The sequence below is a fragment of the Patagioenas fasciata genome, chromosome 9 (genome assembly GCF_037038585.1).
Source record: "Patagioenas fasciata isolate bPatFas1 chromosome 9, bPatFas1.hap1, whole genome shotgun sequence".
NCBI lineage: Eukaryota > Metazoa > Chordata > Aves > Columbiformes > Columbidae > Patagioenas > Patagioenas fasciata.
This window is the reverse complement of record NC_092528.1, coordinates 10,195,056-10,219,699: the sequence shown is the minus strand read 5'-3', so window position 1 is coordinate 10,219,699 and position 24,644 is coordinate 10,195,056. Positions and strand designations below refer to the sequence as shown.

The following is a 24,644-nucleotide window of genomic DNA, read 5'->3' as shown; positions in this document are numbered from 1 at the left end:
CACCTTCCCCAGTCACTGTAATGGCTCAGGCTGCCCAAGAGTCTTGCTTTGCATGATCAAAACCTTATGGTGTACAGTAACTGCATGTCAAAGGGTAGCAACGTTCACGCAATATTGTACTAATTAGGCCCAAAACTGAAGCATAAAGCTCTAGGAATATTCAATATGTGATACAGATCTTTTGGACTAGCTCATCATCCCAGGAGGCAGTTGCCAACAGCTCAGCGCTGCATTAAAGGGCAAGATGCTGGCAGGAAGAGTGACAGAAGAGAACAGTAGTGCCACCAACAACACAAGCACTTCAGGCATCTGTAGCAGAGGTCAGCTGTGAAAGCAGCTGGCTAATTACTCTAAGCACCGCCAGTTATATCCCCAGAGGGTTTCTGGGGAAAACCCTGAGATGAGCCTCAGCATACATCTTATAGTAATTTTATGCAAGTCAGAATAATCATCGGATCTTAGACATGTATCTCTGGAGCATAACCAATACATATCAACATGGGCTCCCACAAGAAGCAGAATAAATGTTTTATTTTGCTTTAAAAGAGAAATATAGGATAGTTGCAAGGGGAATGGCAGAGAATCCTTTCCACTTTCTTTACCGTCTTCCCAGCCCTGCATGCAAAACAAAACAGCCCTGGTGTAAACAGCAGTGCCTCTGAATGTGTGTAGCCTCATCATGCCAGCAGCAGCCGTGCTCATGCTGCCAGGCATGTGAACAGGAAAAGATGGGCAGGGATGAGAAAAGAACCACGGTCATCACCTTCATCTCCAGGTTACTTGGCAGTCCACAGCAGTTCCTAGTAAAGCCTTCCAGGCAGAAGCAGATTGACAGGTAAAATGCGTAGGAGACACCACCACGGGGAGCACATCTGTGCTCTGCACACAATTCTTCATGCTCCCATCTCCCTTCTAATCGAATTCTCTAGCCTAGGAAAGAAATTAAGAGGAAGATGTTAGACAGCCACAGACTGATCAGAAACCAGCAGGCTGGGGACTACAACTGTCTGCTGGCATCACAGAACAGCAACACAGAAATGCCCAGAGCCTGCAGATGCTGCTGCACCCACACCACAGGTCAGGGTGTCCTGGGTAAGACCAACAACCAAGCCACCAACACCTTTAAACATTACTTGTGCCCGAGTAAAACAGCACACAGAGTCTTATTTTGAAGGCTGGTGAAGACCTGCTGGCTGGTTAGACTGTTAGACTCCCCAGAGTCTAACTCTAGGCGCCAGGCCAGGGAGAGCTGGCAATGCCGAGATCAGGGCAGAACTTGCCCTCAGCACTGGCGGCCTGGGTCCCTAAGGAGATCTCATCAATGCAGCGTGCATAAATGCATGTGCAAAGCCCCTCTTGCAGATGCCTCTGCCACTGAACCATGAATAGCAAAACCCCCTGCCTGTGCTGATGCAAGGGAGCAGTGATGCGCTGCACTTATCTGATGACCCTTCCTGCAAACACAAAAGCCTTTTTTAGAGTTTACTTTTCTAACCTCTCCCCTACTTCGAAAAGAAACTCAGTGTAACTGCAGCACGTGTCCTAAAATCCTCTTAAATAAGATATTAATCACAAGACTGTTTAGCAAGTGAGAGTACATTTGAAAACGCTGCCTCCCATAATTATCCTGCCCTGGGCAAGTTTCCAGTGTATGTGCATGGCCTGGCATATGTTTCACCCCTGAGTCCAGCAGCTCAGCTTTCTGCTCTCAGCAGGGAACCCAAGTGTTCACAGCTTCAGGAGAGGCCCTAATACGCTGATTTCCCAAATTACTGCCAGCTTGTACCACTCAAGGACCCTAACACACTGCAGCACACCATGGCAGGGGAGGGAATGCAATGGGAAAAGGTAAGCTTAAGCTTTACAAACTTTGTGTGATGAGGAAAGGGTGGAAGATAAAAAAAAAAAAAAGAGAGATAAAAAGCAAGAAAGGAGGAAGGTAGAAAAAAGAAGAGGGGTACAGCTCAGTGCAAAGCAACACTGGCACGCAAAGCCCTACCACGAGTGCTGAGGTCCCACTGCTGCCAGCTGGTGCAGGTTCTCTCTGGGTGAGAAATAATGAAACTAAAATGACACTTGAGAGTTACGTCAAAGTGGAGGAAAACAGAAAGAGCTGGCTGCTACACTGAAAAATAACGTTCTTTGCTTCTCCCAGCCACAATAGTTCCATGTAGCTGACCCTTGGAGAGCCACCTCACCCAGCAAGGGGTGAGCCATCAGCAATCAGAGCTGGACACCCTCAGGGGAGAACATTTGGATGGGCAGACCACAGGACAGCTGTACTGCAGCACAGGAAGGCTGGATGAGTAATGGTGAGCCTGAGCCCCAGCACATTTACATGCCAGGCTAGGAAATCCCCAGCCAGCCAGCTCAGCAGTGTCATTGCACACCAGGCTTTGTGGCCTGCAGTAAGGGCACATTTAAGCTAGACAAATTATGCAAGCAGGAGAGGAAAGGGATGCAGAGGAGAACAAGTTGTTGAGCAAGCCCTGCATACCAGTTGTCCAGACACAGAGCACATCTTCATACTTTTAAAAATGTATGACAATCCACCTCTGGATTCCCCCTCCCTTCCCAAGACTGCCTTTATATGTGACTGAAAAGTGAGCCCAGAGATGACACCAAAGGTGTGTGGCTTCTGCCACAGCAGCACCTGAGGCAGCCACAGAGCTGGGAGAGGGATCACAACAGCCAGGCTGGGACCAACGGCTCAGCCGTCCACCTGTTGCATCCCACAAAGGGGGTACACAGTGCTCAGAAATACCCACCAGCACCTCTGAGAGGTAAGAGGATGAAGGGGACATGCAACCCTCACCACAGCAGGACAGTGAGATCGCCTGCTTAGGAGCATCTCTGGTGGCCCAGCTCCTTCCAGATGTGCACAGAGCCCATGCTGGGAGCCACAAGCTACAGGATGGGCAGTATCCCACAGCAGAGCTGGAATCCTCAGCACTTGTCCTACAAGCCATGAGCATGAGAGTGACCAGGCCCCCTTGCCTTCTGGTCAAGCCTGAGTTTGACAAATTAAGCAACACAGCATTTCTACAGGGCAAGAATCTGCACCACCAGGAAAACCAGTAGAGAGTTACTGGAAGAGAAAATACCTTGGAAGATACCAAGTAATGACCCAAAATTACCCTCTCATGCACAACAGTGTTGTAAAAGTTATCGTTCATTTATCATTAATTATTCTTTCCTCCTCAGACGTAGGATCTGTCTGGAAAGATAGTGGAGGATGCTGAAGGTCTAGTACCAGCCCAGGTGAGTTTATCTCCCTGAAAGAAATTAATTAATACCCTAGTAACATCCAGGCTCAAGCATGACAGGTATGTGCACTAACAGTCAGGAATCACAGACTGTGGGACAAGGAGGTGAGAGAAGGCTGCAAACCTCCACTGTTGTCCAGCACCCCTCCGACGGCAGCTGGCAGAGACATATGGCTTATCTGCTTTCTATGGATGAGAAATAATTTCTCCTCCCACCTTATCCAGCTGCAGTATAACCGACTGCCTAACAGATGCTGTGGCAGAGGAGAATATCCTGCTGTCTGTGTTCTTGGAAAATAAAGGGTATTTGTTTATTGCTTAATTGTTAATGCTGATTCATCCCCAAATTAGAAATCTTGTCACCACAGCTCTTCTACAACATAATAATCAAAACCCTGCCTGTCAGGTTAATTATGGTTAAATAGAAAATCATTGAACCCCTGCAGAGCAGCATAAAATCCCCGAGTGCCCCCAGGCCACGTGGTGCAGCAGCTCAGACCAGGGTGCCAGCACTGACACACACTGCTGCAGGGTGTCCTGTTGGGGAGCAGGGACACAAGCACACGCCACCACTAGCAGACAGCTGCACCCACTGCTCACGTCCCTCAGGTGAGGAGATGATGGGAGGAGGAAAAAAGCCTGCGTAGGACAGGTCTATCTCATGCAGGAGAACGGGATGTGAAGCTCAGCCAAGGGCTCAGCCAGGAACGGGAATGAGATGCTGATGAGCTTCAGACCAGGACTGGTCAAGGAAGAAGACTAAGGCAAGGACCAGGAGTTGGTCTGGGAACAAGCTGAAGAAGAGGCAACGGTTGGAGCACTTACCTGTCTCTTGGGCCATGGGCAGAGCCCACAGGTCACCAGTGCCAGCCGGCCAACAAATCCTCTCCACACAACCTATCAGTGAAACATCTTATTCTCTCCACCAATGGTCCATAGAGAAAATTGTTTCATTACTACCATCTGCTGAACACTTGAGTGTCTGTGTGGCAGACTGAGGAGTCCAGCTCACAGCAGAAGCACTCTATAAATGACAGCACTAAAACAAGGTTGTGCCTGGGTGTTTTTCCAATAAGTTAAAAAAGGAGTGTTGCAAATAAGGCACGAAGGCCAGACAAAGTACCATGAGAGAGGTAAATCAAAGCTGCCAGAGAGAAGTGATTTCTGCCTTGCTTCTGTTAAAGCTGCTATGAAACCAAGCAAACACCTTAAAATAAACTTTTCACATCCCTTATTGCCAGATCCTTGCATAAGGTCAGACCCATGACCAAGTCTGCACATGGGCTGAGTTCTCAGCACCAGAATAGCATTTCAATGGGTGCCAGAAATTATTAGGAGAAGTGAAGTCTTGGCAAACTCCCAGAAGAACACCCACAATTGGCTGGGTACCTTGTGCACGCCTCAAGTCCCCATTATACAGAGATATTTTCCAACAAATGCATTGCAAACTGCAAATGCTCAGACATTTATGAGGAGCACCACAGAGAAGCATACTGGAGAACGTGGGTTTCTGCCTTTAGCGCAGGGTTTAAGTGCACAACAAGTAAAGCACAACCTCAAGCAGCAAAAAAGGCAACAAAACTAATCACAAATACACATTCATTTTGCACAAGAAAGCATCATGCTGGGAATAAGCTGTGAAACCATTGAATCAGAAGTTGCAGTGCACATACAAGTCAAATTTGGGCTATATAAGTAACTTAAACACTATATTGCTTCCTGAGAGCCTGGCTTTGCAACCCTTCCCTCCTGCTATTAAAGCCCAGGTTGAGAGCTTAACAGTTCCACAAGGTCACAACAATACTTTATAAACCTGCTATCTCTACAATGTAAACTGTTGTATTTATACATAAATTTTTGGCATTGTTGATGCTACTAGAATACACCTCTGCTACAAAATGGAACTTTCTTATAAATAAATTATAATAAAAAATAGCATCAAAGGCATGAACATAGTCTGAACTACAGGAATTCCATGAGTAACATTCATTTTGATGGGACAGAGCTTTGCCTGGTTTTGAAGCCTTCAGCCAAACAAGCTATCATTGACCTTTACTCAATTCAATTGCTTCACAATACTGCAGGAGAAAGACTTTGGACACCAATCGCTGCAGAAGCCAGAGGAGTAGAACGCAGCAGTTTCCAGGGGAAATGCAAAAGTCCCTCCACTCTCATTAAAGCCACATTTATTAAAGCAACTTCTAGGACAAGCCTAGGGCTACTGCTGCAATTAATTTGAGGTACACACAGAAGTTGGCCAGTTTGTGCTTAGGCAACAAACTTGATCCCAGAACAAGAAGTCTTTGTGAGCACTGGACAAATCTACTGGCACTGCAGAAGACACAGGAATCCAAACACCATCCCTTCAGCTGAAGAGGGGTTAAGATCTTGCTTGAGATAAACTCAACTTCTTTGATCCTCCTCCCCAAACCAGAGCTGAATTGCTGCTCTTCCTGCAGTGAGCAACACCAAAGTAGCTTGTCCCAGGCTTTTTTTAAGGGCTAGTTTTTGCAGTTCGCCTGCTCTGAACCAGTACACTTTTTGTCAAAAACACATAACTAATAGTTTACCTGTAAGTGGCTGTAAAAAATTTCATTAGAACTACTGATAAAACCAAAGGCTAAGTTCAGTTTGGGGAAAGATAAGAAATGTAACTACAGAGAGGCAGAACGTTTGGAGGACATTTGGAGGAAGTTTTGGGTTGGGTGGGTTTTTTTGTGCTGTGGGTTTTTTTGTTGCTTGTTTTTTTGGGTGTTTTTTAGGGGTTTTTTTGTTGTTGGTTTGTTTGGGGATTTCTGTTATGTTTTTTTCCCCTTTCTTTGATTTTTTCTTGTAATTGCAGAGTTTGTTTTCATGAAACCTAAGAGAACAAGAACAAAGCATGTTGGGGGGCTCAAAGATGCTCAAGGACCAGAGAAATCCAAAGTTCTCCTGGAGATTGCTGCTAGGAATCTGGCAGGAGCTGAGAAGGGCTGGCAGGAGCAATAGTGGAAGGAGGAGAAGGTTTCTTGAAGCACATGGTTAGCAAGGCATTTGTCCATGGGAAAAGGTGTGTGGATTCAATATTCTGGGCATGCCTGCAAGGTGCTTTTTAGTCTGCCCATCTAAGAAATGCTTTAAAACAACTGAAACATTGCAACACACAGCATTAAAATATGCAATAGCTGGCAGAGCAATCTCAGACAGGGAGAAGCAGGACGAGATTACCTTCTTACCCAACCTGCGTGTTTCACTTTAGAAAAGCTGCCAGTGATGGTAAATCTAGCCATGAAAACACCACCAGCACAGCCTGCAGCTACCAAAATCCTGACAGGTGAGTTTAGGGTGGAAATGGTGGGCCAGGCTCTCCAAAAGCCATCATCACCATCCTGCAGCCCCTGGGACAGGACATGTTGGGGCTGCAGGCTCAGGGGACACAGCGGGCTGGCAACACACTCACAGCTGCTCCCTCCACTTACTGGGAGCCCTGTGTAGTGTTTAATCACACCTTGGATTTGTTTTCTTCCAGATTAGGGAGTTAGGGCAACCAGGGGAGATTTGCATGGGTGGAAGCTGGTAAGAAAGACCTGAGACATCCTGACAGCAGCTATTGGTTTTATCAGCTCAGCTGCCAATCCCACCACCGCCGAGGTGCTGAGAAGGCTGAGTGCTGCCTGATAAACTCTCTGACAGATGCGCGGTCTAAGACTTGGCCTAAACCCCTGCGGATGGTGATGCTGAGCCCTAGGCAGCAACAGCTGTGACAGAGCCAACCCTTGCCTGCTCCTGCAGCCCCAGAAGCAGCCACTCCATCGCAACACCGACCTGCTTTGGTGCACGCCTGTGGAAAGACGTGACGTGACAACACCTCACAGATGCGAAACGCTCGCACCAGCGAGATGATGTTTAGGTGTAAAAATTAAGCATATGAAACATTACCCACAGGGTTTTACTCTCTGTCCTCACCCAGCAAAAAATCTCAGCTCGGAGGTTGTGAAAGGAATAGGGGTGTGAAAAAGGCATTTCTGCAATACTTCAAAAAAAGTCAAGCTTCCAGAGTGTTGTCTGCATGGAGACACATTGGAAAAATCAAGCCAAATTATTGGCAGGCACAAATTTTAAAAGTATGAGCTAAAATGCATTAATGACCCTGGTACATCCTCACATCTGTAGCTACGGTAAGCTTCAATTTCCTTCATTTCCATTCACTTTCAGCATAAATTAAACTAAATTTAATCAAGAGTGCCCATACTGAAACTTAATACCATTTCTGACATCATTTTTACAACTAACCCTTAATTAACCTTTCTGAATTTTTCTCCTTAGATTGCAAGTATATGGTCATCTATCCATCTAATTACACAATCCATGAATATCTACTGAAATATTTATTCAAATGCACTCCCCTACTAACTAGGAAAACTCCTCAACCTCAGAACGTATAGCTCATTGAAACGCATCTGTGAGAACAGGTGCTTTGCAAAGTGATTTACAAAGCACTAAGAAATTTCCAAAATTGAGAGAAGAAAGGCAGAAGGGAGCTCCACCACACTTGAAAATTAACTTGATTTTTACCCCAGGTGCAGGCTTGAAGGAGTTCCCCTCAATTTAAATATGCACTCCTAACCACATTTGAAATTGCTGAGCCGAATCCACAGGACCTAAAATACTCCCTGTCCACCCCCACGCTATGTTATAAAAGAATTCAATAGAAGACAGCAAGTAGTGAGTGCTCTGAAAACCAGCAGATAAATCTAAATAAAAGGAGATTCCTTCCAGCTCTCTGCGTTTTCCAGATCCCTGATACAGAGCCTTGCCGGCTCGGCATGGTCAGCACGGCAGTGGTCCCTGCACACCACACATGGGGCCACTGCTCAATGCCAAGTCCCCGTTGCCTTTTCAGGTAGATGATCTGCTCATTTTGCCAGATTCAAGATGACTCCTCTTTAACACACATTAAATTAAATTTGAAGAGCCCGAAAATGCCAATGATCCCTCAGTCCCCACTTTGTATTGGGAGCAGAAAGTCTGACCAACCCATCACATAAGCCATTCTTGAACTGAAGTGTCCTTTCAGCATTGCTCTTCTTTCTTTTCCAGCTCCCATGTCTCTCAAAATACGCTTTCATGTTACAGGCAAGCAATATTTATTGCTGTCGATTCCACTTTTGTCTTCAGGAATCTCCCTGTCTCCAACACAAAAGTGCATCCTTGGGACTATTTCCGTCAGCTCTGTTCCCAATTCATCCAACCTGAATCCCATCTCTGTTCCACTAAATCTAGCCCCTGCAGCATTTATTGGAAGTAACCCATAGCATGTCACTTACTGGAGAGGAGGTTCCCCTCCAGGACAGAGGCACAAGGCAGCTTCCTAAGCAGTTACAGACTCCATAAAACACATGCCACCCAGTCCTGGAAGGGATTTGTTAAGGCACAACTGGTCACTCTTTCATGATGTTCCCAGGAAAGCCCCACTCTTGCACAGACGTGAGCATTTGTGAAAAATGAATTTCAAGATTGCAAGAACAGCTGTTAATAGGAAACAAGGTTCACATTCACAGACACAATTGCCTGGGTGAAAGCAAAATCCACCCGGGACCTACCAGAGTCTCCTAAAATGTATACAGCACTTCAGTCAGACTCGTCTGTGAAAAATCAGCACACAGGACCCAGAACACAAGTTTCCATCTCTGCTCCATTTCTGCTAAAGGACCTCACTTAAAGTGCCCAACTCCCCAACAATTCTTTATATTGAATCTCTGCTGGGGAAATAAGAGTGGAGTATTAATATAAATTTATACTTAAAATGTAAACAAAACAAAAAAATACATAGTTTGATCCCAACGATTATCATCTTGTACATCCAAACCTCTAATTTCTTTAAGGCCCCTTGCAAGCACAAAGAACAGAAGAATTGCTGTTGGGTCATAGGGACAATCAAGAAATAACACAGTGATTATCCACCCCGGACCCAAGTTAAATACTTACGTTATGCAGAACTATAGCTTAGGGGCAGGAGAAAAAAAAAATCACGCTCAAATTTTCAGTCTTGCTAGGCAATGCAACTCATTGCATGAAGGTATATTCTCTGAGCAATCAGGGAAGATTTCTATTTAGTTATTTATTTAAAATACAAACTAATTGCTTTTGAGATGCTCTGTGCCTGAGCCGCTCTGTCCAGAAGGCACAAGCTTGAAGCGTTTCCTGAGGGCTCTGTCTTACAAACAAATTCAGAAAAAAACAAACAACTCGTTATTCTGGTATTGAGAGTTAAATCTTATTTCAAGATAAAAAGCAGCTCCTTGAGATTAAGCTATCTGCAGGAGAAAACCATAACCGTGGATCTCCTTTAGTCCCCAGGAGATCCACTTTAGAAAGTAGTTATCACTGCTGCAAGATTGCCAGGACAATTTCTATTGTCGTGTCACCCCACTGAGTGTCACCCTATTCTCTTCAAGGACAAGGGACTCTGCTGGCAGGGTACCTGCAGAAAACCCAGCAAATACAGTCAGGCTGATCTGAACTGTTTTGATTTGCTAATGGACAAATGCTGTGTTACAAAGATTAAAAGGGCAAGCCATAATAACATTTAAAAAAAAGTAATCAAACACCGCTGTCAACAAGTTATATTTTTCTGCAAAATTTTACAGTTGAAAACGTAAATTGCTTCATGCATTGTAAGCAAGAATGGATGCAACATTTATGACAGGAGCATTAGGTTGTTCCCAGCTTCTCTCAGCCCTGGGAACCCTAGGCACGGCCCGTGCTCCACGACAAACATGCCTGCCAGTGCCATGGGAGCTGCTGAATAGACATCAGCATGCAGTGGACAGACAGACAGACTGGCATCCCGTGCTGTGTACACTCAGGGTCTCTGCTCTCTCCAGCAGCACATGGGTACACACCAGCAAGCAGTTTTGCTCAGTTGGTTTTCAGCAGCTGCCAGTTCCCAGAGGAAACGCACCAGGAGCAGAGGGAAGCATTAGCAGAGTCTGGTAACTCTCTCCCCTCCTGCCTGCACAGACGTACTGTGCCCAAGCAAAGGCATCTGGGGCACAGGAGTAAATGTGAAAAAGCAGAGGCCTCCCTGCCCTGCAGCATCCTGTTGGTAAAAGGTGGGAATATTCTTTGTGTTGTTTCTATTTCAAATAAAGTTCTCACAAACAGACTTTTTGAGCTATAAGGAAGTAAGAATAAGCAAGATGCTGTGTTGCTATTTTCTGTGTAACCTTTATTTGAGAACAGGGTTGTGGTAAATGGTGAGCAACAGAGCATGAACAAATATTTAAGATCACCCGATGACTTGCTGGCAGAACTGTAAGTTCAAGAGACACCCCAAGCCAAGCACCCAAGGCAGAAACTCAGTACGCGGCTCCCAAACGCTGCTGAGGGGCTAGCAAACCCCAGCTAAGCAAAGGCACTACTTGGGACCTGCTGAAACAAAAAAACTAGAGGACAGACCTCCCACATTGCACAGAGGTGCTCCATCACACAGCCCCATTACTTCTTTTCCAGACAAGTTCCTAGCACCTCAAAGACCAAACTGGATTTCATACCCAAGACCTGCAGGTGAACATGCTGCCATACACGCACACCACTTGAAAGGACCTTTACCAGCTCTTGCACCAGGGAACACACACATTTCAGAAAGGCAACAAAGCTTGATTTTTACCTGTAAGCAAGAGCCTCAAATATTTCAGTTTTTCCAAGGTTTTTAATCATGCAAGTGATTAGAGCATCTGATAACAATGCTTCCTGCTGGCTAGACATCTAAGAGCACTTTATACTGAGAGCATCTTATTTCATATTCGAGTTTTTCAATCAGCACAATTATAATTAAAAGAACATTCAAAGGCAGTATACTTCTATTTCACACTTCATAGACAAGTTACCAGTCAAGCAGTGCAGACTTCAAGCACATCTGAAGTGATCAGGAATTTCAGTCAATCTCTACGTAATCTCAATGAAAATGTTGTCCAAACACAAAGCTCTCCAGCAGTTGGGCCACCTCACACTCCAAAGTGAAGCTCATCCTCAGCACAGCAGTTCCAGTGAAAGCTATAATATATAGGTCAGCAATCTAAGAAGGGCTATGGTTAAGACAAAGTATCAGATTGATTCATAATACTCTTTGATTGCTAATCCTCTGCAGAATTCTGATTTACATCACCCTAGCAAAATACAAGGGCTATGATAAAGGTCTGTGCATTTCAGAAAAGAGCATCGAAATGATTCTGTAAGGTCTTCTATCGTGATCTTTATGACTGTTGAGTTGAGAACAAGAAAATTACATTTTCACCAAGGTGCTTAGCCTCTCCTGTGGAAATGGAGCAGGACCATGACTCTGCTGCATCATTTATGCCCTCTCAAAAGCTGGCAATGCAACAGGTCCATTGGGTCAGGAGAAGCACAAGAAGTGGAAGAACTTGAGGTCGAACATCTCCTCCATGCCAGCCAGCCTGAGAGCACAGAGCAGGACAACCTGACACGGGTTTTGGCCAGCACCCATTATCACTCTCTGCCTCTTGGAGCAACACAGAAGCAGGGAGAGACATGCAGTTCCCAAGCACCTGCAGTTAAGATGTCTGCATGGCAACATCACACACCAGCTACCTTTGGCAAAGGGCTGCCCTTCAGCAAACCATCTATCCTCTGACAGAGGCAGGCAGTGAAATAAGCCTCTGAACATACAGTAATCTGCTCTGCAGCCAAGTTCCTCTTGCATCACAGTCTCAAGGACAGAGTTAAAGATATGAACCATTACTGGCTGTGTCCACTTTGCTATTCATTAGACCATCCCTGGCCAGCTCATACAGGCACCTCCAATACCTACCATGCATTTCCAGCTCCTGCAATAGAGGACTCTACCAGTAACCGCTTTGAATCAAGATTTAAGTATTTGCTGATTTTGTCCATAGCAAACTACGTCTCAGCAAACAACGATGTACCTCCATTTCTCTGGTTTGGTTTTAACCAAGTTACAGAGTATATGCAAACAAACAGCAGCCACCTAAGCAAGCTACCTGCTTATCAAAGCCCCATGAACAAATATTTGTTTGCACAGAAATTAGCTAGAGATGATCATGTGTATTTCTCCTGTTTTCTGAAATTTAACCTCCCATTCGCTGACAGCGAGAGATGCATACACACCCAGCAGAGCAGCACAGCACCGCTGATACTGTGCCAGCTCGCTGCATGCGGTGTCCCTCTCCATTTTCAGACCAGCCACAGCTTTTGCCAGAGGCACACAGGCAGAGGACTCCACAATACACGACAAAGCCCACACTGAGTTACTGCTTTGCATACGAGTGCAGTGCAGACCAGAACTCCTTCCACAGTATTTAGCCTACCTAAGAGCAGAGACCCTAAAATGAAGGAAAGCTAGCTAGGGGACAGAACTGTCTGGAGCCAAGCTGCAGCCCCACAGGGCTGTCCTGTCCTCAGCACCCACAGCAGCTGCACTGGAGCTCCCCAAGCACACACACCCCCCCACCTCAGCACCACAGAGCTGCGTGTCTCTGCAGCGCGACCACCTCCAGCAGCAGCAAACCCATTTATTAGCTTAACAAGAAGAAAACAGATTATCTGTCTAGACTCAGCACCTCTATCACCTCCAAAGCAGCAGCTTATGCTGAAGTGAGGAGATCGGCTGCCCAGAGCAGTGGAGACCTGCCCTCGGAGGTCCCTGTGCCTGCGATTCCAGCCACCCAAGCCCTCACCCTCCAACAGCAAAAGCTGCAGCTAATAGGAAAAGCTTGCCTCATCAGACACTCTTGGCCTCTGTCCCAGGGGCCTTCTGGGGAAGATTTTTCCTGGGAATATTCTTCCTCCTGGGGAACACTCAGCATCACTCATGTCTATACAAACTCCTCAGTTACTCAAAGCTTCACCTAAACCTTCCCTGACACCAGGACCCAGGCACAAGGCAAGGTTAGTAAGTGTGAGGGATATGCGCTCACTACCTCATTTTGTCCTGGTCTCTAGTCGATGAGGACAACCCTCCAAGACACAGGTAACCAAGGCAAATAACCAGGTTTTGCAGCAAAAGCTGAGGCCAGAAAGCCACCTCTTTCCCCCTCAGTAACACACTTTAGGTAAGCCTATCCCATGCTGCTGGGGTCTCCTTCCTCTGCCTCCCCTTTGAGCAGGAGGATGGCACAGATGTGCATGACAGTGCTCCCACATACCTGAGGTTATCCCAGCTCAGGAAACCTATTCCACAATCCTTCATGTAAGGACAGTTATAAAATCCCGTTAATTAGCTACCAACCTTTTAGGCAAGCACAGTCCAGTGAGCATGCCACTAAAGAAGGAGTTGCACATTGCAAGTTATATTCATTCCCTGCACATTAATAGGCAGCTCTGGTTTCTCACTCCCTCACAGCCAAGAAAATCTCCTGCTACATCCAGCTGCCCTGCAATGGCACCTTCTCCCTCTCAGATATTTTTGTTTTGACACTGTCAGTGATCAGATCCAGTTGCAGCAAGCAGTTATGGAAAGAGCATCGAGCAGCAGCAGTTTCCATTCCTTTACCTCCCCAGGTCTCCTTCTATTGCTCTGATTAGCAGGGGTGCTTGTAAATACAGCAAACAAGATTTGCCCTGAAAAAAAAAAAAAACAAACCCACAACCTACGAGTGTATGGCAAAACAAAAACACATTAAGCATTATTTTTCTTCTCTACAGTCTGACCTGCTGTGAGCTATTAAAAACCAATCTAGCTACTTCTAAAATTACTTACAGGGTATATCCCCTTGCTATAACTTGCAGGTCCCTACGGATTGACCCACGCCAGCAGAGATCGCTTAAATTCACATGAGAGCAAACACAAATACAAGGAGAGGAAGGCGCTCGAAGAATAGGGTACGGTTTTCGTTCGCATTATCTGCCTCATTCCCCGCTCAACCTCCCTCGGAGGCACCGGAGCAGTCTCCCTGGCCAGGATCAACCGTGTTTTCTGATGGCAAAGCCCCGCCGATCGGCTCCGGGACCGCAACGCTTCCCGGGGAGTGAAGCCCGGGCAGCGGCCGAGGGGTCCGGCCGAGGCAGGGGAGACGCAATGCCCGGGCAGCTACGGCCACGAACAACTACCGCTTAAAAGTTTACACTTATGGGGCTGTAAGAATTAAAAGCAAACAAACAAACAGGTATTAATAAAGTTGCGCCGCAGCGGGGCTGGCACTTGTCACTCAAGGCAGCGCCCCGCGCCGCTCACTCGAGACCGTTCGCGCGTCACCCCCGCGCCGGAGCCGCCCCGGCCCAGCCACGCCGAGACCCCGCGGGGCTGGCCGGGCGCGGCTCTTCCCGCCCCGCCGCGGCACCTGCGCCCCGTCCCCGCCGCCCGCGCAGTCACTCACAGCCGCCGCCGCCGCCCGCCTTTGTTGCCGCCGCGGCCGAGGCATTTAAGCGCCGCTCCCCTTGAGCGGCGCTGCGCTGAGCTGGGGGGAGGCGCGGGCCGGGACCGCCGCGCTGGGGGTGGTGCCGCCGCCAGCCCGGCTGCCGCCGGCGGGGAGGGGGCAAGCGGTGCCCGCCCCGCTGCTTGCTGCCGCAGCCGCCCGGGCTGTTAGGCGGTGAACGGTACCAGGGGGGATGGCACCGGTCAAAAAACTCCGGGCAGCTGCTTCCCTGGAAAGAACCAGTCACTCAGAGCAGGGCAGCGGCTTCCAGAGCATCCTCATCCTCCTCCCGCCATGGCAGAGCTGCGGAGGAGAGAAACCGCTGCCCATGGCCAGCAGAGCCCGAGCCTCCCCCGGGGTGCACGCTCACCCGCACCTCCATCCCCATACCCGCCGTAACGGAGGTGGCCTCGCCCCACGGAGCCGTTAGGGAGGCTGAAGCGAGACCGGTGACGCTCCTGGCGGAGGAGCGTGCCAGGGGAGAGGGTCTTGCTCGGTGTTGTACTTGCCTGGGAGAAACTTTCCCTATCCGCCTGCAGAAACCCTTCAGCAGTAGCACCAACGCCCTTCCTTGCCTGCCTACCTTTAGGGAGCTTTTCTAGAAACACACCCCTAATATAAACACATCTAACCCCTATCAGAAACACGGACAGACACCCACTCTGACAAAACTGCTTTATTCCGAATATACCACGCAGACATAGCAGTCTGTCATTAGCAAGATGCAAGGAGGTTCCTCCCAGCACCTTATCTCACTGTCAGCCCCGGGAGAGCCAGCTGGCCCACGGCTCCTGTGAGGCCACCCCAGCACCCATGTGTCCCAGCAGCACAGAGTGTGTGCCAAGGGCTGCTCACAGCACAGAGCACAGAAAATGGGGCTCACGGCTACTTTCTGGCTTAAACTAGGTTCAGGCTTTAACTGCTTTCAGCCTCTTCTGTTTCTCCATCAAACATACAAGCATGAGCAAGGACCAGTGTAAGCAAATACATTTTGCCAAGTTATGTGCTAATTAGGCAATGCAATGTGATTAGTCTTATCCTAAAAGCTTGAACTCTGGAACAGGAGAGGCCCGGCGCACACAAGCCGAAACAGGGTCCTGCTTAAGCTGGTGCTGTTCCCCATGAGAGAGAATTAAGGCCACAGGACATAATACACTGTACCTACCCTGGCTGCTGCACTTCCACTACTCAACTGGAAAGAGCAAGCAAACAGTTTCTGGGGTGTATCAATGATTTTTTACCTTGAGAGGAGCTGGCTTCTGGTCTAGGGACATCTTCTCCAAGTCTGTGCCCGAGCTTGGCATCTTGCTGTGCCTTACTCCCACCTCAGCAGCAGGTGACATTCTCCTGCACACTGACCTCTCCACTCCCACCCAAGTAAGGTCTTCCCAAGGGCTCTCTGACATCAGAGGAGGTAAAACATCTGCAAGGACATACAAAATATTTTGAAATAAACTCCCCGAAAATAAACAACCCACAGCGCTATTGCAGAATGCAGGTTCACATTGCAACACTGTGCTCCCCCCAGCTGCTCCCATTACAGCCGGTACCAGTCAGAGCCACGCACCTGGGGGACACCCAGGTTTCATGTCCGGTGCAGGCAACTCCTGGTGCCTCTCCCTCGCTGCAGAGGGGCCAGGTAGGGTGCTCCCCACAAGCAGCGTGATGGGAGCCTGGGAGAAGCGGGAAGACAGAATCTGCTTGCCTGGGCAAGGCTGGGGCGGGGGGGGGCTCGAGTCCTGGCCAGGTTTCTGTACGGTACCCCAGGTTCTTCAGGACCCTTGGCCCAGAGCACTGTTCCTGGAGCACCAGCACCAGAGCTGGGGTTTCATGGCAGGCAGATTTTTTCCTACATAGACAAAATGGTTTAGGCACTTCCCACCATTTAAAAGCTGGTTAAACCTTATGCTGAACCTGAAGACAGGATGAGTTTGCACAGTTCTTGAGCAGAGACATAAGTGAGATGGGCAGCTGGCCAGCCCACATTTACCACTAATTGTGATATGTTTATGTGGATGTTTGCTCAGAAAGGTCTTAGCCTGGGCTGAGATCCGTCACTGAGCATCTTCCCAGTCCTTTTGCACTTAGACTGCAGAGAGGTAGGTCCCTGCTGTCGGTGCAAGGCACTGGCAAAAGCCTCCTGCCCTCCCTCTTGGGGGATGCAGGTCAATAAGACACAGGCTCGCTTTCTGGTTTTCTCCACCCATTCCCCTCTCACAGAATTCCCCTTCTCACTGGTCCTCGGCTCCATCTCAGATTCCCCTTGTGCTGCACTGCTTGCAGGAAGGAGCATAACTTAACAAGTTAACCAGCCTGGCTGGTACAGCAAGCCCCAAACCACTGTAAGCACTATGCCCGTCACCTCCTGACACCATTCATCCCTCACCTCTTACTGTACCAAGGTTTCAGACCAGGACAGTGCCTGAAAAATGACCACCCATGGTGAAGGGAAACCTTCCCCTACCTTTAGAAACTATTGCAAAATCTGCAGATAACCCAAAGCAATCTTTGCTGGAGCCCAGGATCCTCCGCGGGGTGAACCTCACCCACTTGCCTTGCTATGCCCTAGAGCAGAAAGCAAGGGAGACCACAGGAGGAGCAAGGGAGAGCATCCAAATTCCAGAGGGATGTCCTGAGCTGCACTGGCTTTTTCAGGCTCATGACTCCTACCTTCTGACCATGCTGATTTCTGGGCAACAAAGCTGGTGTCAGCATCTTCATCCAAGTCATTTTTTTTCCTTACGCTGCAGAAAAACAAGCAGTTACAAGGTAAACACTGGGAGTCATAGTCACTCCTCTCCATTTGTCACTCTAAAGAGATGGGCAGCCTTGAAAGAGGAACAGCACAAAAAGGCAGCTTTTGTCCTAGAACACTTTTGTCCCATCCCAGCCACATCCCAGGCCAGATCAGGGACCCTTGTACCACTCTCAGCATTGGCAGCTGCTGCTGCATGTCACAGCATTACCAATTCTCCATCAGGTTCTGTTTCCTGTACCATCGGTGGCTTTCAGGGAAAGAAGCAGGCAGGTCTGCAGGTTGCTGGCTGACAGCTTTGCCCCTGTGGCTACATTCCTGCCACTTCTGCTTATGGCTGTCTCTGCAGGGAAGGAACACACTTACCTGTGCATTGCTGGAAATGTTACAGACAAGCACTCAGCTGCTCAGTGAAGTGATTAATATTTATGCTCCATGGCTGCCAATATTAGAAGTTCAGGAACAATAATAAATGTTTTTAAGGGGCTGTTAAAAGGAATCTTTCTCAAAGACTCCTTTATATGCTGGGCAGACCAGTCTCACGGAAGTCCCACCACACTTGGGATGTGTATTAACGGGAATTCAGGGAATTCCCTGTGCAATGGCAGAATTTTTCTCCTGAAGCTTCTGGCTTCAGCACAGTAAAAACAATTAAACAAAAAATATTTAAATTAAGATAACCCCCAAAATCCACATTGTCCGTCCTTGCTGCCCAAGCCTGCATTCTTGACAGAGGTTTGTCTAACCTGGTCTTAAAAACAGCTATTGATGGAGATATCCCAATCTATATCTTTTCCAGGGCCTATTTATCTTGTAATTGGAAAGTTTCTCTCAATGTCTTTTCAAAAATATTATTGTCATTTTTCCCCTATTCCCAGGAGGAGAACAGTTTACTGCCTTACTCTGTGGTGGCCTTTTGTATACTTAGAGAATTAACCCATCTCCCTAATCTTCATTCCTTTCTATTTGCCAATGCCAGTTCACTCAGTCAGCCTTCGCAGATCATGTTTCCAAGTTCTCCAGTCCTTGCTGCCCATCTCTGGTTCCTCACCACTCAGGCTTCACCTCTGATGCCTGCCCTGAAGCCTTCCCTGGCCTGAGCAGAGGGAAAGGGTTGCATAGCCCATACACGCACACTGCTGTCCATACCCTCCATTTCATTTGCTCTTCTCACAGTGGGATGGTGTTACCACTTGTGTTCAGCCTGGCACACACTGCACTGAACAAGGCTTTTCTGGTAAAACCAGCACCCAGCCAGCCCCTCGCCAGACCCCCAGGCAGCGGCAGCAGCCAGCTCTCTCCTCAGAGAGGGACACCGAGCAGAGCGGAGTGCGATGGCACTCAGCCCCCTTGCCTTCCCAGGCACATTCCTCCTCCTGGCCTGTTCTGGATCCTGAATTCTTGCACAGGCAGGATGAGTCTTGTTTTCTGAATTCCCGTGGGTGCAGTTTCCAGGCAAAAGTAAAGAAAAACACGAGTTAGGTCACCATGTTTCATCCTTTGGCCAGCTCCAGACAGTCTCCTGGAGTTGAGCAAGTCTACCAGAGTCCATGATTCATTATGCCCATGTTGTATTTATCTCTTCTTAGTGTTGGGACATTGCTATTCAATAAAAATAAGACACATTTAACTGGTAGAGAAATGGCAGACCTCAGGCAGCAACAGCAACAAGAGAGAGAATGTATAATCCCCACTGGCACACGGGCAGCATATACAGAGAGCAACAACTAGGCACGTTTAATTGTCTCAGATTGCAGTCGCAGACGATGTTACAAATGCAAGTCCACACAGAGCCCAAGCTGAAAAAGGCAGATCCATTTTTTTTTGCTGGAAAATTCTGTGTCACTGATTTTCCACATGTGGAAGAAAGCAAAATCTCACTTGGAGACAGGATTCTGCCCAGGAATAGGTTAGCACAAATCCCAGCAGCCTATGGACCATGTTTTCTTCTCCAGCTTCTATCTACACAAGTAGAGAGGTTAGGATGGTACCACAGCCTGTGAACTTGCATCTTCCTTTCATCCATCAGAGAAGGGAGAGGGGCCAAATCCCGAACCAGGATGTAGCTCTGGGGGGCAGTCCAGGTTTGCTGCTGTGCACAGCAGGACTTGAAGCATGGGGAGTATAGCAGTTTAAATACCTGGAACATATTGAAGGCAGCGTTCAGCCTTTGCTCTGTCCAGACACTGAGTTTTACCAGGATCTGGCAAGGCACCAGATTTATTGCCAGATCTGGCCGCTAGTAAAAGGTGTGAGCAAAGCCCAGCGTGGCAGGTCACAGGGGCTGGGGTTTCCTCAGGAGGGGTTTTGGTCAGGGCGACTGACCACATCACTCCTCTGCTGACGGGGCCTCAAACCGTGCCCTGGGTGCAGCACAGCCCCATGTATACTGATTTATAATCTGACTGGGCTGTGATCATTATTTTCCAGCAGCCCTGTAGGCACAGCAGCAGGGTGGAGCGGAGGATGCACACACACAGGTAACCCAGCCGCGCTCCCTTCAGCCTCCTCGCAGGCTGGCGCAGGAGGAGGTTGCTCCAGAGCCAGATCATGATGCACAGCAACACGCAGATGAGAAAAAAAAAAAAGAAATCACACCACTCCCTTTGCCGTTTTGTTCCAGCCAACCAAAAAATAGTGACTACTCAACTGTGGGTAGCATTTTCTTTGTTTTCTTCACATAGGAAAGAAGGTTCAAGTCTGAACAATTAACACCTAGAATGATTCCTGCGATCCACACCCTAACACGATTATGTACGCTGCTAATGTCTTCAGCTCCTTCTAAGTATAAAACATGAAAGAAAATTACATTGAGCCTTATTTAGGTAAGAGAGGGATTCGTATGCTTTAAAGCTTAGCAAAACCAGATTATAAGAATTAAATTTCTTTGCCCCACCCCTTCTTATTATCTTGATTAAGAAAAAAAAAAACTAAAAAAAAACCTAGGAAAAAAAAAAAAGATGAATTAGCCCTTCTGACTAAGAAAACAAGGAACTCCTTTTCTGCAGAAAAGAATCATGCAGATTATGCAACCTCAATAGGGGAACTTGAGGTCCTTACTCATTCTACAGAACATTACAGAACATGCTGTGGTCCAAAAGCCCATTTGTAGAGTGATGAAGTTCACAATACAACTGAAACATCTTTAAAATTACCTCTTAAGCATCTAGAGCAATATCATAATTCTGGAAGAAAATCCAGTCCCACCAACCCTGCAAGCCATACACCTACCAGAGTAGCAGCAGAAGGTAATCAGGTTTTCCCATGCATTTCTGTTCTGAACAGAAAGGGATGGGGGAAAGACTGGTGATATTTCACAAACTTACTTCCCAGAGGTCAGCCATACCACAGCCCCATCAACATTCTGGAGAAGGAGGAGATCTTCCTTGGGTCACAGCCAACAGTCTGGGAGGTGAACGATGAGCAAGAGGAATTTCCTTGGCCAAGAGCCACGTTCCCCAGCCGAAGCTCACAGGCAAGACACTCTTCCTTGAAAAGCTCTGTTTTATTTCTCATGGAAGCTTGTTTTTCCAGGCTAGCAGGAAGAGTGTGGTTGCCTGCAGCCGCTACATGGTCCGTATTTGTTCCTTGGGTTAACAGATGTTGGTGGCTACCCTTTAGAGATTTCCTGCCTGCAGAAGAGCTGCCCATCACTCTGCAGACACCAGAGTGCAGCTGTCACATACAAGATGTGACCATCAGCGCTCCCCAGTCAGGCTTTGCTTTCAGCTAGCCCCAAAACTTCGTTTTTGTTACAGTAATCTAGACTTTGACAAATACTATACTAATTTCTGCAGTCACTCATGCTGCTCCGTGCTCCAGCAGGCCACGGCTGAGGCCACAGTCAGGTAATTGCCGCAGAAGGGGCTGCCCAGAGATTGCCTGCATCCATCACTGCCTGCCTGCACCCCTCATTTTCCACGTCCCTGGCCCAGCCTGGGGAGCAACCCTTAGTTTGCTTCTGTGCAAAATCAGCCCAAATTTGCCTGACTTTGCATTGATGTAAGTGAAGACCTTTCACAGGCTTTGGTCCACCACTGCATGGAGTTTCTTAGTGTTTGGTTATGGGGTTTTTTTTGGGCAGGGGGAGTCTTCCCTGTGAAGGTGAATTGCACAGCACCAAACCCCTTGCTGCTCCTTTCTGAACTGTAAAGCATCATGGGTCAAAAATAAAAGCACATCAGGGCATTGTGACCATGTCAGAAGTTTTGCAGGGTCTATTTTTCTTTTCCAGAGGAATATTCTGAGCCAGAATCTGCTTTTACAGGCAAGTTTTAATTTTGTCCTCTTGTCCCTTGTGAAATACAAACAAACCACATGGCTCAAAAATCAAATAAGCTTGGTCTGGTGCTGGCTGAGTCATCCTGTTTGATTGTCAGTCTATAGTAATTAAACTGTGTGCACTAAACCGTTTCATTACAATGGACACAGAGTCAGATCCCTGAAAAAAAATATCAGACACTTTAGCCAATCCTGTCAGCACCTGCCATTAGTGATAGCATTACGTTTTCACAAAAACCAAGAACTCCCAACATGGAAACCACTCAATTTGAAGTGTTCTTCTTGATGGAATTTAATAAAAATATTTTTCTTAAGTTTGTTAAGGGAAAAAAACACAACACCAAAACACTCAGAAAAAGCTTAGTCAACAGAAAAATAAATTCAACAAAACATTTTCAAGGAGTTCTCATCATGACATACAACTTGCCACCACTCCTCAGAGTCCCAGGCAAATTGCAATGGGGCTCTATGAGCCTCCTCCTGTACAGGAGATGTTCCAACTCAGATTAAGAAACAATGGATCCAGCATAGCTACTTCATGCTCCACCTGCTGCATGTATGTGCAGAGTTGAAGAATTAGGAGCTTATCTGATCTAACTCAATGCAGTCAATCTAGGAAACCTTAAAAGACACATCAAAACTCGACACATACAGAACAGAGCAAGGCACCCTCTGCAGAAACCACTGTTCACAGGTTCATCTGGACCGCAGAGTGTTTTTGTACCCACCATGCGATCACAGTGTATAGAAGGAGGGCTTTGGGTTGGACCGGACATTTGGGATCTCCTTACCAGAAGGCATCAGCTTCTCCCAGTTCCTCATCCATAGCAAAGAGAGCAGCGATGAGGGGCATTACACAGGCTTGCATACCTCTGCAGGGTGTTCTTATGCCAATTAATCAAGTTGTGATTAATTGGCATAATGACTCCCTGCATATTGGCATAATGAATCCCTGACTCCTTGCAGCAGGGATGAAATTAAAGGATGCGTTAGACAAGCTTTAAGAAAAAACATTATTGCTCCCCTTCCATTTTGGTGAACTCATGACAAGCCAACAGACCTTAAAAGGTCCAAATGTACACCATTCCTGCCTGCTTCGACAAACTCTACATTACTCTATGACCCCTTCTTTCCTTTAAATCCAGAATGGTGCTTTGAGTACATGAAAGTGTAAAATTTACTTCTAAAGTAATCAGCTCCGTGATGTTGTGCAGTGCTGTGCTGGAAAGGGTACAGTTCTTCCAGCATCCCTAGCAGGGAGGCAGCAGGATGTTCTTGCCATGTGTCATTCACATTAAAAGTCAGCAATTTCCCCTTGGTCCTCCTGTATCTAGTTCAATTATCTAACCAGTATCTGCATCCTTAGCACACTTTGCCCCTTGAGACCCTTAACCGATCTGCAAACTAGCTAACTGCATTTGCAAGTTGCAAAAGTAGAAGTTCAGGGGCAGATTTTACAGCCCTTATGTGTGTTGACGCACACACACGTGGTTGGCCACAGTCACAGTGAGGTATTGCTGAACACAGCGACATGCCACAGATTCTGCATTTTTAAGATTTCCAGAGAACTGGTGAGGTAGTGAGAAATCTTTGGTCTCTCACTTTGTGATGGTTCATTGGAAACTCAAGTTCACTCCACTCTGATTCTGGAGCCTGCTATATGGAAGGGGATTAGATCTACAAATAAAATTATTTCATGTCCAACCTTGATGTTGGTTTTCTGAAGAACTGCAAGAAGAGGTTGTTGTAAGGGTCCTGGAAATGCTGATTACAGCATGCCCTGTCTCCATGTTATGCATAAGGTGAGAGGTACTTTGAATCCTTGGCTGGGAAAGTACAGTAGGATGGACAAGGTATCCAATAGGACTCAACTATTCAGCCTGCTGATAACAACCCTACTCCTCTACCATCATTTGGATGTATAGAGCCATATTTCTTCATGATTGCTGGATCTCTTCTTTCACCAGTTTTGTTATACTGTCTGCTTTTTCCATGCTTTCTTGATACCTTACATTTTTAATGCCATGTTGATGTTTGTCTTTCCTCTATTTGGCACCTTAATTGTGCCTATAGGTATCACAGCAGTCTTCTTCTGTCTCTTTTATCATGTTTTCCACTTCCTCTAACAAGGGATGCTCCAGCTCCTGTGCCCGCACTGTCTTGCAAAGTGCTTCTCCTGTCTCTGACACTTGCTCTCTTCCTGTACTGTCTGGACTTGCTCACCATTAGCCTCTCAACTGCTCGTGTCTTGATCATATCTCCATACCACATGACCCTTCCCCATGTTGCAAAAACACCTGCCTTCTCACCACTCCTTCAGCATGAACATTGCTTTCTGAAGCACTTTCCCGCAGCTCCTCGGTGATGCCTCCCCTGCCCCGTGCAGCAAGTTGCCCACACTCTACCTGCCAAGTTGGCTTCACTGCCTGCTCGTGGCCTGTTTCAGCCTCAGAACAGTCCCATTTCCATTTAGGCATGAGCAGAATCCCTGCCACATAATTTTCCAGCACCAAGCAGATCCTCCCCACCAACGCTCCCAGCACATCTGCACAAGTACAGGTCTCCCAGGGGTGAGATTTGCCCTCCAAAGGTAGTGCTGAGACTAACTTTCTAATTAGAAGAGAGGGGCAGAAGATCTGCCTTTGCAGTCTGCCCAGCTCAGAGCACAGGGAACACAGCTCTCCCTTGTCCTGCATCCTCCATCACTTTGATTTGCTTAGAAATCCCCTGGGCCAGAGAAGAAGAAAAAGTACATACTTCTGAACACTTAACAAGAAAAAACCTCAGCCCAGGCCTGTCTGCTCCAGTCTGTAAGGATATCCTTCTAACTGCAAAGCTCACAAACCCATCATGGGGCTGTCTATCCTCCTGGGTGCACGACACCCACTCCCTTGACGCTAGTACCGTGAGGTGTGCTGGCCTCAGCACAGGCCCTGTCCCTTGACACATTAGCTGATGCCAATGAGA

At 47.4% G+C, this 24,644-nt stretch overlaps 1 protein-coding gene across 2 annotated transcripts in view; it reads right to left on the bottom strand.

Moving 5' to 3' along the window:
* Positions 1 to 14,722, bottom strand: part of ST6GAL1 (ST6 beta-galactoside alpha-2,6-sialyltransferase 1) — a 43,446-nt gene extending 28,724 nt beyond the window's left edge. Inside the window, exons 1-2 of one of the 2 annotated variants that reach the window (XM_065844925.2) lie at positions 14,603 to 14,706; positions 764 to 930 (exon numbers count right to left, since the gene is read on the bottom strand). The gene's annotated coding sequence lies outside the window, so the exon portion shown is untranslated. Of the gene's footprint in view, positions 1 to 763; positions 931 to 14,602 lie in introns of both variants that reach the window. The other variant, XM_065844926.2, reaches the window with a different exon arrangement.
* Positions 14,723 to 24,644: the final 9,922 nt, after the last annotated feature.